Source organism: Canis lupus, chromosome 14, assembly GCF_003254725.2.
Source record: "Canis lupus dingo isolate Sandy chromosome 14, ASM325472v2, whole genome shotgun sequence".
Lineage (NCBI taxonomy): Eukaryota > Metazoa > Chordata > Mammalia > Carnivora > Canidae > Canis > Canis lupus.
In genome coordinates, this window is record NC_064256.1 from 38909128 (window position 1) to 38919443 (window position 10316).

General features: G+C 45.0%; 1 long non-coding RNA gene across 1 annotated transcript; it reads left to right on the plus strand.

The window, feature by feature from the left end:
* The first annotated feature begins 3415 nt into the window (after nt 1-3415).
* On the plus strand, nt 3416-8234 carry LOC112670877 (uncharacterized). The gene is made up of 3 exons (XR_003143265.3): nt 3416-3726; nt 6289-6419; nt 6884-8234. It is a non-coding gene; the product is annotated as an uncharacterized LOC112670877 (long non-coding RNA).
* The last annotated feature ends 2082 nt before the right edge of the window (nt 8235-10316 follow it).

Here is a 10316-nt window from a genome sequence, read left to right on the forward strand (position 1 = left end):
TGATTATTATAGGGAACCGACCCTCATTGAAATTCCCTACAATTCTCACCTTTGCTCTAGTCATGCTCTTTCATTTTAAATTTCTATTTTGCTTAAAAAACAAGTATGATCAGCCATTTTATGATGCTCTCTAGGATTGTCTGCATTTTCTTTGATTTATCTGATCATGCTCATAAGTGTTTACATTTGCCTTTCACAAGAGTCTCCAAGTTTCATTCTGGGTGGTTTTATGATAAAGAAATTGATATAACTAAACATAATGTAAGCTCCAAATAGAAAAAGAAAATATATTAACATGGTGAGCCTTTTTTTTTTTTTTTCCCAGACACTGGGTGAAGCACTTCCCAAATCATTTAATTACTCACAAAACCCTCAGTTGGGCAGGAGTATTATCACCTCTTTACAGATTTGGAAACTGAGATACAAAGGGTCTGAGTCATTTGCCCCCAGCCAGAGAGCCACAGAGCTGGAGTAGTGGCCCTGGCAGCCTAATGCAAGAGCCGGTCTAGTTCCCCTCCTCGATGTGACACCATTGCCTTGGTGGGGCAGCAGCTCTGTCTCAGAGCCTGGGACTCGCTGCAAAGAGGCAGATGGGTGGGGAGCCCTTCACAGCGCTTTCCTGGGCTAAGTAAATGAGGTGGCCTGGGGGAACTGAAGGGCCACAAGATTCAGAGTTTAAAAAACCATGATTCCTTTACAAGCTCAGCCACAGATGAATTGTACCTTGGAAATGTTTCCTCACCTCTCTAAGTCTCTGTTTCCTCATCTGTGGAGAGGAGAAAATTTTGTGCAATTTACACGAAGTAGCATTTTGTGATGCTTCACAGAAGGCTGTTGGCTCTTGATGTCTCCCTTCCACCCTCATCAGCTTACATCACCTTGCAAGAGGCTTTCATCTCTAACTCCACTAAAACAACTTCCAAAATTCCACTCCTGGCATATAGCTTGCTGGCAAGAGTTTTTCATCCTAAGGAAAAAAGTTTCAACAGAAAATGTTTTGTTACCTTTTTGTTAAACTCATTGCCTCATACTGAGTTGCTTGCGCTCAGGGGAACAAGTTGGGTCTTCTACTCCAAGTGAGTTAAGAGGAGGCAGTTCTGCCTTCAACTCCCTAAACCAGCAAGATAATTTCTAACATTCAAGATTCAGGGATGTTCAGTTCAAATGAATGTGGTCACGGTGTGTGGGCAACAGTTTTGTCAACAGGTGAAAGAAGAGCAGAGATGTTAAAGAAACCTCCTCTTTGATGGTGCATTCACCAACTTGTGGTTGTTGGACCTTCTCTGTCCCAGCCTGCCTTCCATGAGTTCCTTCGTTGTTGGAGTCAGGGGCAAGTTCAGACAAACTACGATGCAAAAGACTTCTGATGGTTCCATGAAACATGCTTCCAATTCTGTGAGCTATTTAACTTTAATCTGTCTTGAAGACCACTAGAGATTTCCACCTTCTTGGGATGGCAGAAAGCTTGAGGCTCTTCTAAATGACCTTTACAATCTTACACATCTCTCTGAAAACATTTCAGTTTTCCCCACTTCATCTCCCGCCCTCACCTCCAGCCACCGCATGAGCGCTTGCGCAGAGTAGAACCTTAAATGCTTCCGATGATAAATTAGTTGTCAATACACAGACAAGTCACTTTTTCCGAAGCCTCCTGGACTAGAAGCACATTCTACTTCCTCTCAAAGGCCCCAGAGCTACCTGCACATTACCATGCACTGAAGAAAAATGTTATTCACATATTCAAGCTGCATTAATCTGTTGAAAGGAGGATAGATTCTTAAATGGAGTTTTAAACAATCCTCCCCTCCGAGATCATCTGTGCTCACAGCCCAGTATTTGTACAAGATGAAATGATTTACAAAATCGGGCCTGGAAAAATTAGAGGGCAACTCCAAAAGGCAAGAGCGTGTTGCAGTAGATCATTCATCCTGCCAAGGAAACTTTTGTAGTCTTCAAAAGGCTATGAGACACTGCTCTCTATCCAGGGCAAAGGACTCATCAAAAAGGCGGGAGGTATGTTGGCTACGCAGCCAGCATGGAGAGCCGGAGGTTTTGGCAGGGCACTTCCACCCTAAAAGCAGACAGAGTCCTGGAAGGATGCTCACATAAACAAAGCAGGGAGACAGCTTCAGCTCTGCAGTGAGGCTCACCCTTTCCCAGATCAAAGCCTGTGCCAGAGAGACAGCTCTGTGGAACACAGTGTCCTTTCTGGAACATCCAACTCCGGGGGAGAGACTTGAACCCGAGCCACCATCTTGCCACCTGTAGCCAATGACTTAGTGTGCAAAGGCTCTCCCAGGGTGGGGGGACTGCAGCTGCTCAAACAGCAGAAAATCAATGGAAAGATAAGACAACACAAGGGAGGGAAGTTTCCACCTCAAACTATCACAAGCTCAGATCAGCTAGTTTGTGGAAAAAATTGTATCCAGCCAACCCTGTCTATGGAGTATAGAAAGGGGATGAAAATTGGTACAGGGTCGTGGTTAAGAACACAAGTTCCAGGAGTGCCTCGGTGGCTCAGTCGGTTGAGCGTCCAACTCTTGGTTTCAGTTCAGGTCATGGTCTCAGGGTCCTGGGATGAGCCCTGGGTTGGGCTCCATGCTCAGCAGAGAGTCTGCTTATCCCTCTCCCTCTGCTCCTCCACCTGTGCTCTCTCTCTCTCTCTCATAAATAAATAAAATCTACAAAAAAAAGAATAAGAACAACAACAACAATGACAACGACAACAACAACAACACAAGTTCCAAAACCAAGTTGCTTGCCTTTGGCACTCTGTTCTGGCACTTGCTAGGTGTGTAAACTCCAGCCGATGACTGGACTTCCCTATGCCTTAGTTTTCTCACCTGCAAAATGGACCTGATAGCACCTGCTCCACAGGGTGGTTGACCCATAAGAAAGCTCTAAAAAGGTTGCAATTATTATTCGAAGTAACACAGTCCTGATTCTATACAGGTTCTGCTACTTAGTAGTTTTGTGAACTTGGAGAAACAACACAATTTGGGGGCAACTTACTCATCTGTAAATGGATTTTAATACAACGCTGGCAGTGTTGTCACAGGATTTGATTTTTATATGGCATACAGTAGATATTCAGTAAATGGAACTTCTGATTATTATTATTTTTCCTGTTTTTCAAAGGAGGGAGCTCACAGGATTCGTTAGACTGGAAGACATACGCCAGTAAAACTTAGAACCCTCTTATGCTCCCAAAGCTTTATCCATATGCAAATGAGATACGTTCCTGGGGATGCCTGGGTCCTAGGTGTTTTAATACACAACTAATTTTATTTTAAGAGAGAAAAAAGAACCTGGAAGTGTTCCCGAATTTAACATCTGCACGCGGAGGGGATGACGAAATGCATTAGTCCTGAAGAATAACGTTCTCCCATCTTCTCGGAAAACATCTGGGGTATTAGCCTCCCCTGCGCTCATCCCCCTCCCCACCTCCCACCACAAAGCTGGCTCTCTGCTGACAGTTTATCAGAGATAAATGGAAACACCTGGGAGCCAGATAAGGCCAACTGAGTGTGATCAGCTGAGGAGCCCTTGGGGACACATGCCACTCAGTATTTCTTTCTCCACACCAGGCAGGGTGGGAGCACGATCTGGCCTGTGACGGATGGCGAGGCTCACTTTCACATCCATCCTTTCCTTCATTCGTTCCAACCTCAAGAGGCCAGCCTGCCCGGCTTCCCGCCTGACCTAGGTCAACATTGAAACCACCAGGTAAGTCAGATGTTCATTGATCCTGCTCTTCATCATTTCCGCAAGAAGACTTTCAGGAACTAACTCTGTGTTTTGTTCAGATCTTTGATCACCTTTGCCTTTGTCAAACCAAGCCCTCTCTGGTTAAAACCCTCTTATCCCTACAGAGATGTGCAGATTCCAATAGGCTCTTGTGCCCTGTGGTCATTCAAACAAATATTTTTGTGGCCATTTCCACCTTCCCAAACTGGAACAATTCTTAAATTTCTTTTCTTCCCATGTCTCTACATTATGCTAGACTAAACAGTCCCTGTCTCCTTTAACCTTTCTTCAGAGGTCCTACTTGCTCCCTTTCAATTAGCTGATTCCTTTTCTCTCAACTCATTCCAGCTTCTGCACATCATTTAGAGGCTGAAACTTGACACAGAACTCTAATACTTGACAACAGATCCAGCTGCTATTCAAATGAGATTATTCCAGTGTGTTTTAGCACAGCTACTACCTGGATATATGATACCTAAGCAAGTTGCATAACATTTCTGGGTCTCGATTTCTTTAGTTGTGAAATTGTTTCAGTCATAAAGAACAAGGACTGTGAACATGGCATTAGGAAGACAAACCAGCAGCCAACAGAGACTTTCTAAAAGAACTGAATAAAGAAAGACACATAGGGGTTAACTCGATAAAAAAAGGAAAAGAGAAGAAAGCAATCCTAGAGGCAACTACATGTGCAAAGGTCCTGGGGCCTGAACTCCTTTGAACCATGATGATCAGATCCCAGAACACAGGGAAACAGGTCACAGAATGAGGAAATGAAAGTAAAGGAGATAAATGCCAGATGACATAGGGCCTTGTTAGCTAAGATAAGGATTTTAGTCTCTCTCCTCAAGGCACAGAGAAGATGAGACACTTATAAAGAGCACATTTTGTACAATTTCCAAGGAAAGTAGCTACAGAAGGGATTGGACACAAGGAAGACATGGTGCGTGTAGAAGACTCTGGAGGCAATCTAGGAGTGAAAGTGTGAGAAATTGTACTGTGGTGGCAGCATGAAGACAAAGAGGCATGGACAGATTTGGAAATGAGGATCAACAACCCTTACTGATGCAGTGAATATGGCAAAGAGGGAGAAGGAGGTGTGAAGGATGGCTGCCAAGTGTTTGTGTGCTCATCTTCGGATGGCGGTGCTGTGTATTGAGAGCAGGAATGTGGGAGGAGAGATACAGGTTGCAGGGAGAAGGTTTGAGTTCAATTTTTGGCCATGTGGAGTTTGAAGTGCTGTGAGATGGCCAAGTCAAGATGTTGAATAGGCAAATGGATTTATGGCTGGGGGCTCTGGGGAGAGGCTAGGCTGGAGATATAGATTTAAGAGTCATCAGCATATAGATAATAATTAAAACCATAAGCATGGACAAGCTCACAGACAGAGGGTATAGGATGGGAAGAACAGGGCAGTGGATCAAGCCTTGAAATTTTCCAATATTTAACAGTCAGTAAAATGGACGATGAGCCAGGAAAAAGACCAAGGAGAATCCCAGAGGTCGGAGAAAATTAGGAGGGTGTTAGGTCATGGAACCCAAAAAAGAGGGTGTTTTGAGAAGAAGGGAATGTCAACAGCAAGGCTGTTACATTTCCTTGTCTTTAATGACCTAATCCAGGTGACATTCCCATCAAACTTTCATGTGTGTGCACAGTGCTGAGTTTTTCCAACTTGAAATTTTGCCATTTTCCCTATGCATACTGTGGCTTATTGTTGGGTGTTGTGACCAAACTTTCTATCCAACGGAATTAGTATAGAACACAGGTTACATCTCATTTATCCAGAAGCTTCTGCTATCCAGAGTGTGGTCAAGAATTAGGGAGGGAAAAAACCCCGAAAAACTTAACGATCATTATGAAATTCTCACCACGAATATTTGTGCATTTACGAAGAGGAGCTCTTGTTTAGCTTTCACTTAGAACCTTTATCTTGTAAGTTCTGAAAAAGTTGATATTTGGTTTCTCAGTGCACAGTGAAATGGAAAGAACTTTGCAGCGAGGGGCTGGGGGGAGGCATGGCTCACAGAGGCATGCAAAAATTGTGATAGTACAGTCCAGTCAGCGGTCCTTAGGAAGTAGGTTAAAGTGTACAAAAGGCAAGCAAGAGAACAAGACATTATAGCACTCCGAGTTCATGTAGTGAGGCATGGATACATCCTACTCCTCAGTAATCCTAGGGAAAACATCACACTATAATGTCTCATAATAACAGAGTAATCTGATACATTTTAAATACATGTTTGTGACATCAAAATATAATTTTTTTTTCAAAATGGAAATTTAAAAAGCCTATCATGTGGTTTTCCATATTCCTTCGTCCCTTGTATTTGCTATAAACTGATCATTAGAGCGGGTGGCTCAATGGGATTCCAGTTAAATTTTTTGGTAAGCATTCATCATAGGAGGTGATGTGAATCTCAGGTTATTCTGAGATGTTAGGATTGGTCCAGGGGGTCAGGTCAACTGTAACATCCATTTTGAAGTTCTTGTTGACCTCTCACCTAACGGTTTTACAATTATCATTGCCTGGATTTATTATTTCAGTTGGAGTCAAAAGGCCTGGAGTGTGGCAAGCTCTACAACACCAATCACCTTATTTCTTCAACAAACAAATTGCAAAGAGAAAAGGAGCGAGGGGAAGCCACAGATTAAAAGAGTCACAACCACCAAATGCGGTATGAAGGCATTGTTCTGCTTATTAGTAAATAAACATTTATGAGTTTATGGGGACATTTGGACACTGATTGGAAATGTGATCCTATTAAGGAACTGCTATTTTTAGATGTGATGACAACGCTGTAATGATGTATTTTTAAAAGCTGCTGTTTATCGAGATAGTACTGAAGTACCTATTGATGCCATGATATGATGTCTGGTATTAGCTTCAGAATAATCCAGGGGGTGAGGCGACGGGCCCTGGAGGTGCCGGGCAGGGGGCCTGTAGAGGAATAAATGAGCAGCCCTGAGAGTGGTTGAAACTGGATGTTGGGAACCTGAGTGTTCACGTGCCCTGTTCTCTGCCTTCTATATATGCTTGAAATGTTCCTTTTAAAAAGCTGAAAAATAGGGGGAAAAAAGTCATTTCTTTTTCACGCTGTTATTCTGGAAGAAAAGATTTCTACAATGTTTCCTTCAGCAGGGCAGACGGATAATTTGGAGCATCTGAAGAGACGTGCCTGGGGCCACGGGGGCGCCACTGTGGGTACCTCATTACTGAAACACCAAAGCGAAGCCAGCGGCGGGGAAGAAAGCACTGCACATCCCACACGGTGACGGGCTAGAAAGCTTCACTGTCTCACTCAGAAACTATTCCTAATCGAAGACACTCCCAGACTTCAGTTCTGACAGCAAAACCCCGTGGCCCTTGGCGGTCTGACTCAGCAGGCTGGCTGATGGGAGGGCTCTGGGCCTCAGTGGCCCAAGTTTGAAGTCCGATTCTCTTCCCTTTCTCCCTCCTCTGCTCCAGAGAAGTCACCATTTGTTGGCTGACTCAGTGGTAGCTTCAGGGGAAGCTGGTGGCTGGGGGGGACCAGTTCAGGGACTAGTCAGGATCCATCTGAGGCTTGTATACCCCCCTTACCTGTATTTACACTTTTACAGTTGCCTGAGTTCAAGAAGACCATCACCTACTGAAATCCTACTCATCTTTTAAGAACTATTTTAAATGCCATCAAACTCCCAGATCTTTTCCCAGCCTGCTCATCAAAGCTGAGCTCTTTCCCAGCCCACCCTTCCTCTAAAACCCCCAACTTCTTTTTTTTTAAGATTTTATTTATTTATTCACAAGAAAGAGAGAGAGAGAGAGAGGCAGAGACACAGGCAGAGGGAGAAGCAGGCTCCATGCAGGGAGCCCGACGTGGGACTCGATCCCGGGTCTCCAGGATCAGGCCCTGGGCTGAAGGTGGCGCTAAACCGCTGAGCCACCCGGGCTGCCCTGATCCCTCCAGCTTCTTGCTTGTAGGCCTTATATAGTATGTTTGAGTATCCAGAGCCCTGGCTAGGTGGTCAAACTCTCGATGGCTGGACTGTGTCTCCTCCACCTGTGTACCCACTGTCCCCGAGTCACCCCCTGTCCCCAGCCACTCTCTGCTGGTTTAGAGTGGCTGTGGAATAGATGAGCTCACCCAAGGCCTTGCAACCGCCTTCCACCACCCAGCCTCCTTCCTGCTACCTCTCCTTTTCCTTCCGCCCCCCTCCCCACAGCACCTCTCTCTATTTCCCTCAGTTGAGAAGTGAGAGCATGGAGCATCGGAAAAGAGGAGGATCGATTTCACACCCGGGCCTCAGGCCGTCTGGGCCCATTGCCGGTGCCAGGCCATTTGTCTGGTGGGTGCAGAAGTGGGGGAGAAATCTCGGCCCTACCGCCTCACGCGCCCATCACCGCTTTCTGGATCAGCAAACCCCTCTCTCAGTCAATAGGACCTTTGTGAGCCAAACAACAGATGCCACAGGGCCTCGAAGGCAAATAAATATGGTTATTCAACGTTCTATCGCACTGTGTATAATTCAGGAAATTCAATTATGGTTTCCCCGGCAACAGTAACACAACTCAGGCCGGGCGCACAGGCCTTGTGTTCTGGTGCACAAGGGGTTGACCCCGACCCCTTCACACATCGGAGACAACGCAATCTGGGCAGACTTACAATTATTATTGGAAACCTCCGTGGGTCCTCCCGAAGCCTGCTCTTCCTAATTTAAAGCTGTTTTTCAGCATTGGTTATAAAGACTTAAAAAGAAAAAAAAAAAAAAGCACTCACACAATCTCAGATATATTTAAGTGTGGGATGATTAAGCGACACGGGTACAAGTTCAGAATCTGGAGACGGTTGAGGCATGGAAAAGCAGAGCAGGACCTCTTTGGGCTGAGGATTGTCAGGATCAGACCTGCCTACTTCCCAGAGCTGGGGTTTCGGCCTGCGGTCTATGATGTCCCTAGACACCAATGCCATCGTGGCTGGGAGAGTCTGGCACCAGCCCGGCTGCAGTAGACAGCTGGTCTACTGTCTTAAGTGGCTACAGAAGCTTAGGCAAGGTACTTGCCTTTTCTGTGCCACAGCCTCCCCACCCACGAAATGGGATGATGGTGTTAGTAGACTACAGGGTTATTCAGTTGGTGTGGCTTTGGAGCAGAGAGTATTATTGGACCACTTGGTAGGATTTACTCATGACAACACTTAGCCATTTTTCATGACCCCACTTGTAATTCTGTGCCTGAGCCAAGATCAGAATTGGGACATGTTACATATGCACTACCTTGAGTTGGTTCTTTTTTTATTTTCTTAGCAAACCATATTTCTTTTTCCACTCCTCACTCCTCCATGAACTTTAATTAAGCGTTCTCCCATCTAGAGAGCAAGGCGAGGGTTAGGTTTTGTTTTTGAAAAGACTCGCAAGCTTGTATGGCAGCAGGTTTTTCCACAGTTTGACAGCTGCAGTTCAGCTCGATGCCGCTGATTTATAAGACACTGAGCTCATTGGCTTGATCCTCTGTTCTCCCCCAGCCGTTTCTCAATCGAGTTGCACTGGCTGGAAACATCTGAGAAAGAAATTTACTGAGAGATGCACAAACAGCCTATTCACATTTCATAATTTTCAGGAGCTTTCCCCAGAGGACTCAGTGGTAGCCTGTTAACGCAGGCACGACCCCTGGCCAGTGTCCCTACATCCCGTCACCCCACTCACTGGTGCAGACAATACCCGGGTCCCCTCCAAACTCGACTTCTTTGACTCTAATGCTAAGTGATGGAGCTAACACAGCACATGCTGTTCTCAAATCTTGCCCGGCCTCGCCTGTGACAGCAGGATTAGACAGGGAAATATGGACGGAAGGCACCCAATGGATTTAGTGATTTAATTGTCTGAGCACTTAAAAATTCAGGATTAATGCCACTTTAAGTGTGGCTGCTCCTTTCTCATTAACAGGAATCTGTTTAAAATAATTCACTTGAATAAAGACTTAATGGAGGCTCAGAAGAATGTCTTTGTATGACTCATCTACCTCCTCTTTCCCCTCTAGCCAGCCCCTCTCCCCAGATCAATTTGGTCTTAACATACAGAACCTCTAATCTGAAATCAGCATTTCCCACGAAGCTCTCCATTTGTGCTTGAAGTAATTTGCAATGGCCACTTTCTGCATCTTGTTCTCAGACGTGTCTTGGTCAATTAGTGCAATGTCACAGCCATGTGTAGTTATTCTAACTCCAGCTGTGAGCTGTTAATAATAAACTTACCCACAGGACAATCATGCCATATGGTTGATGGTCAATCAAGACTAAAATATGCATTAGGAAAAAAAAAATGCTCCTGTCAACAGTGAGGGGGTGTAGGTCATCGGTTAAGGATGTTGGCTTGTCAGAACCGAGTTTGGGTTAATGGTGTATGCCCGACATCCTTACCTTGCTCCTACCCTATGATATTTGTCCTGAGACACAAAGGCATGATAGCTGAAATGACACAGCTGGAATCAGAAGACAAGTAGACAAAACATGGTGAGATGTATAATATAGGTTTGGGAATAGGGATTTGTTGAGGAGAAACATAGCTCAGATTCTCTACTAGGAAAAGGAGACAGA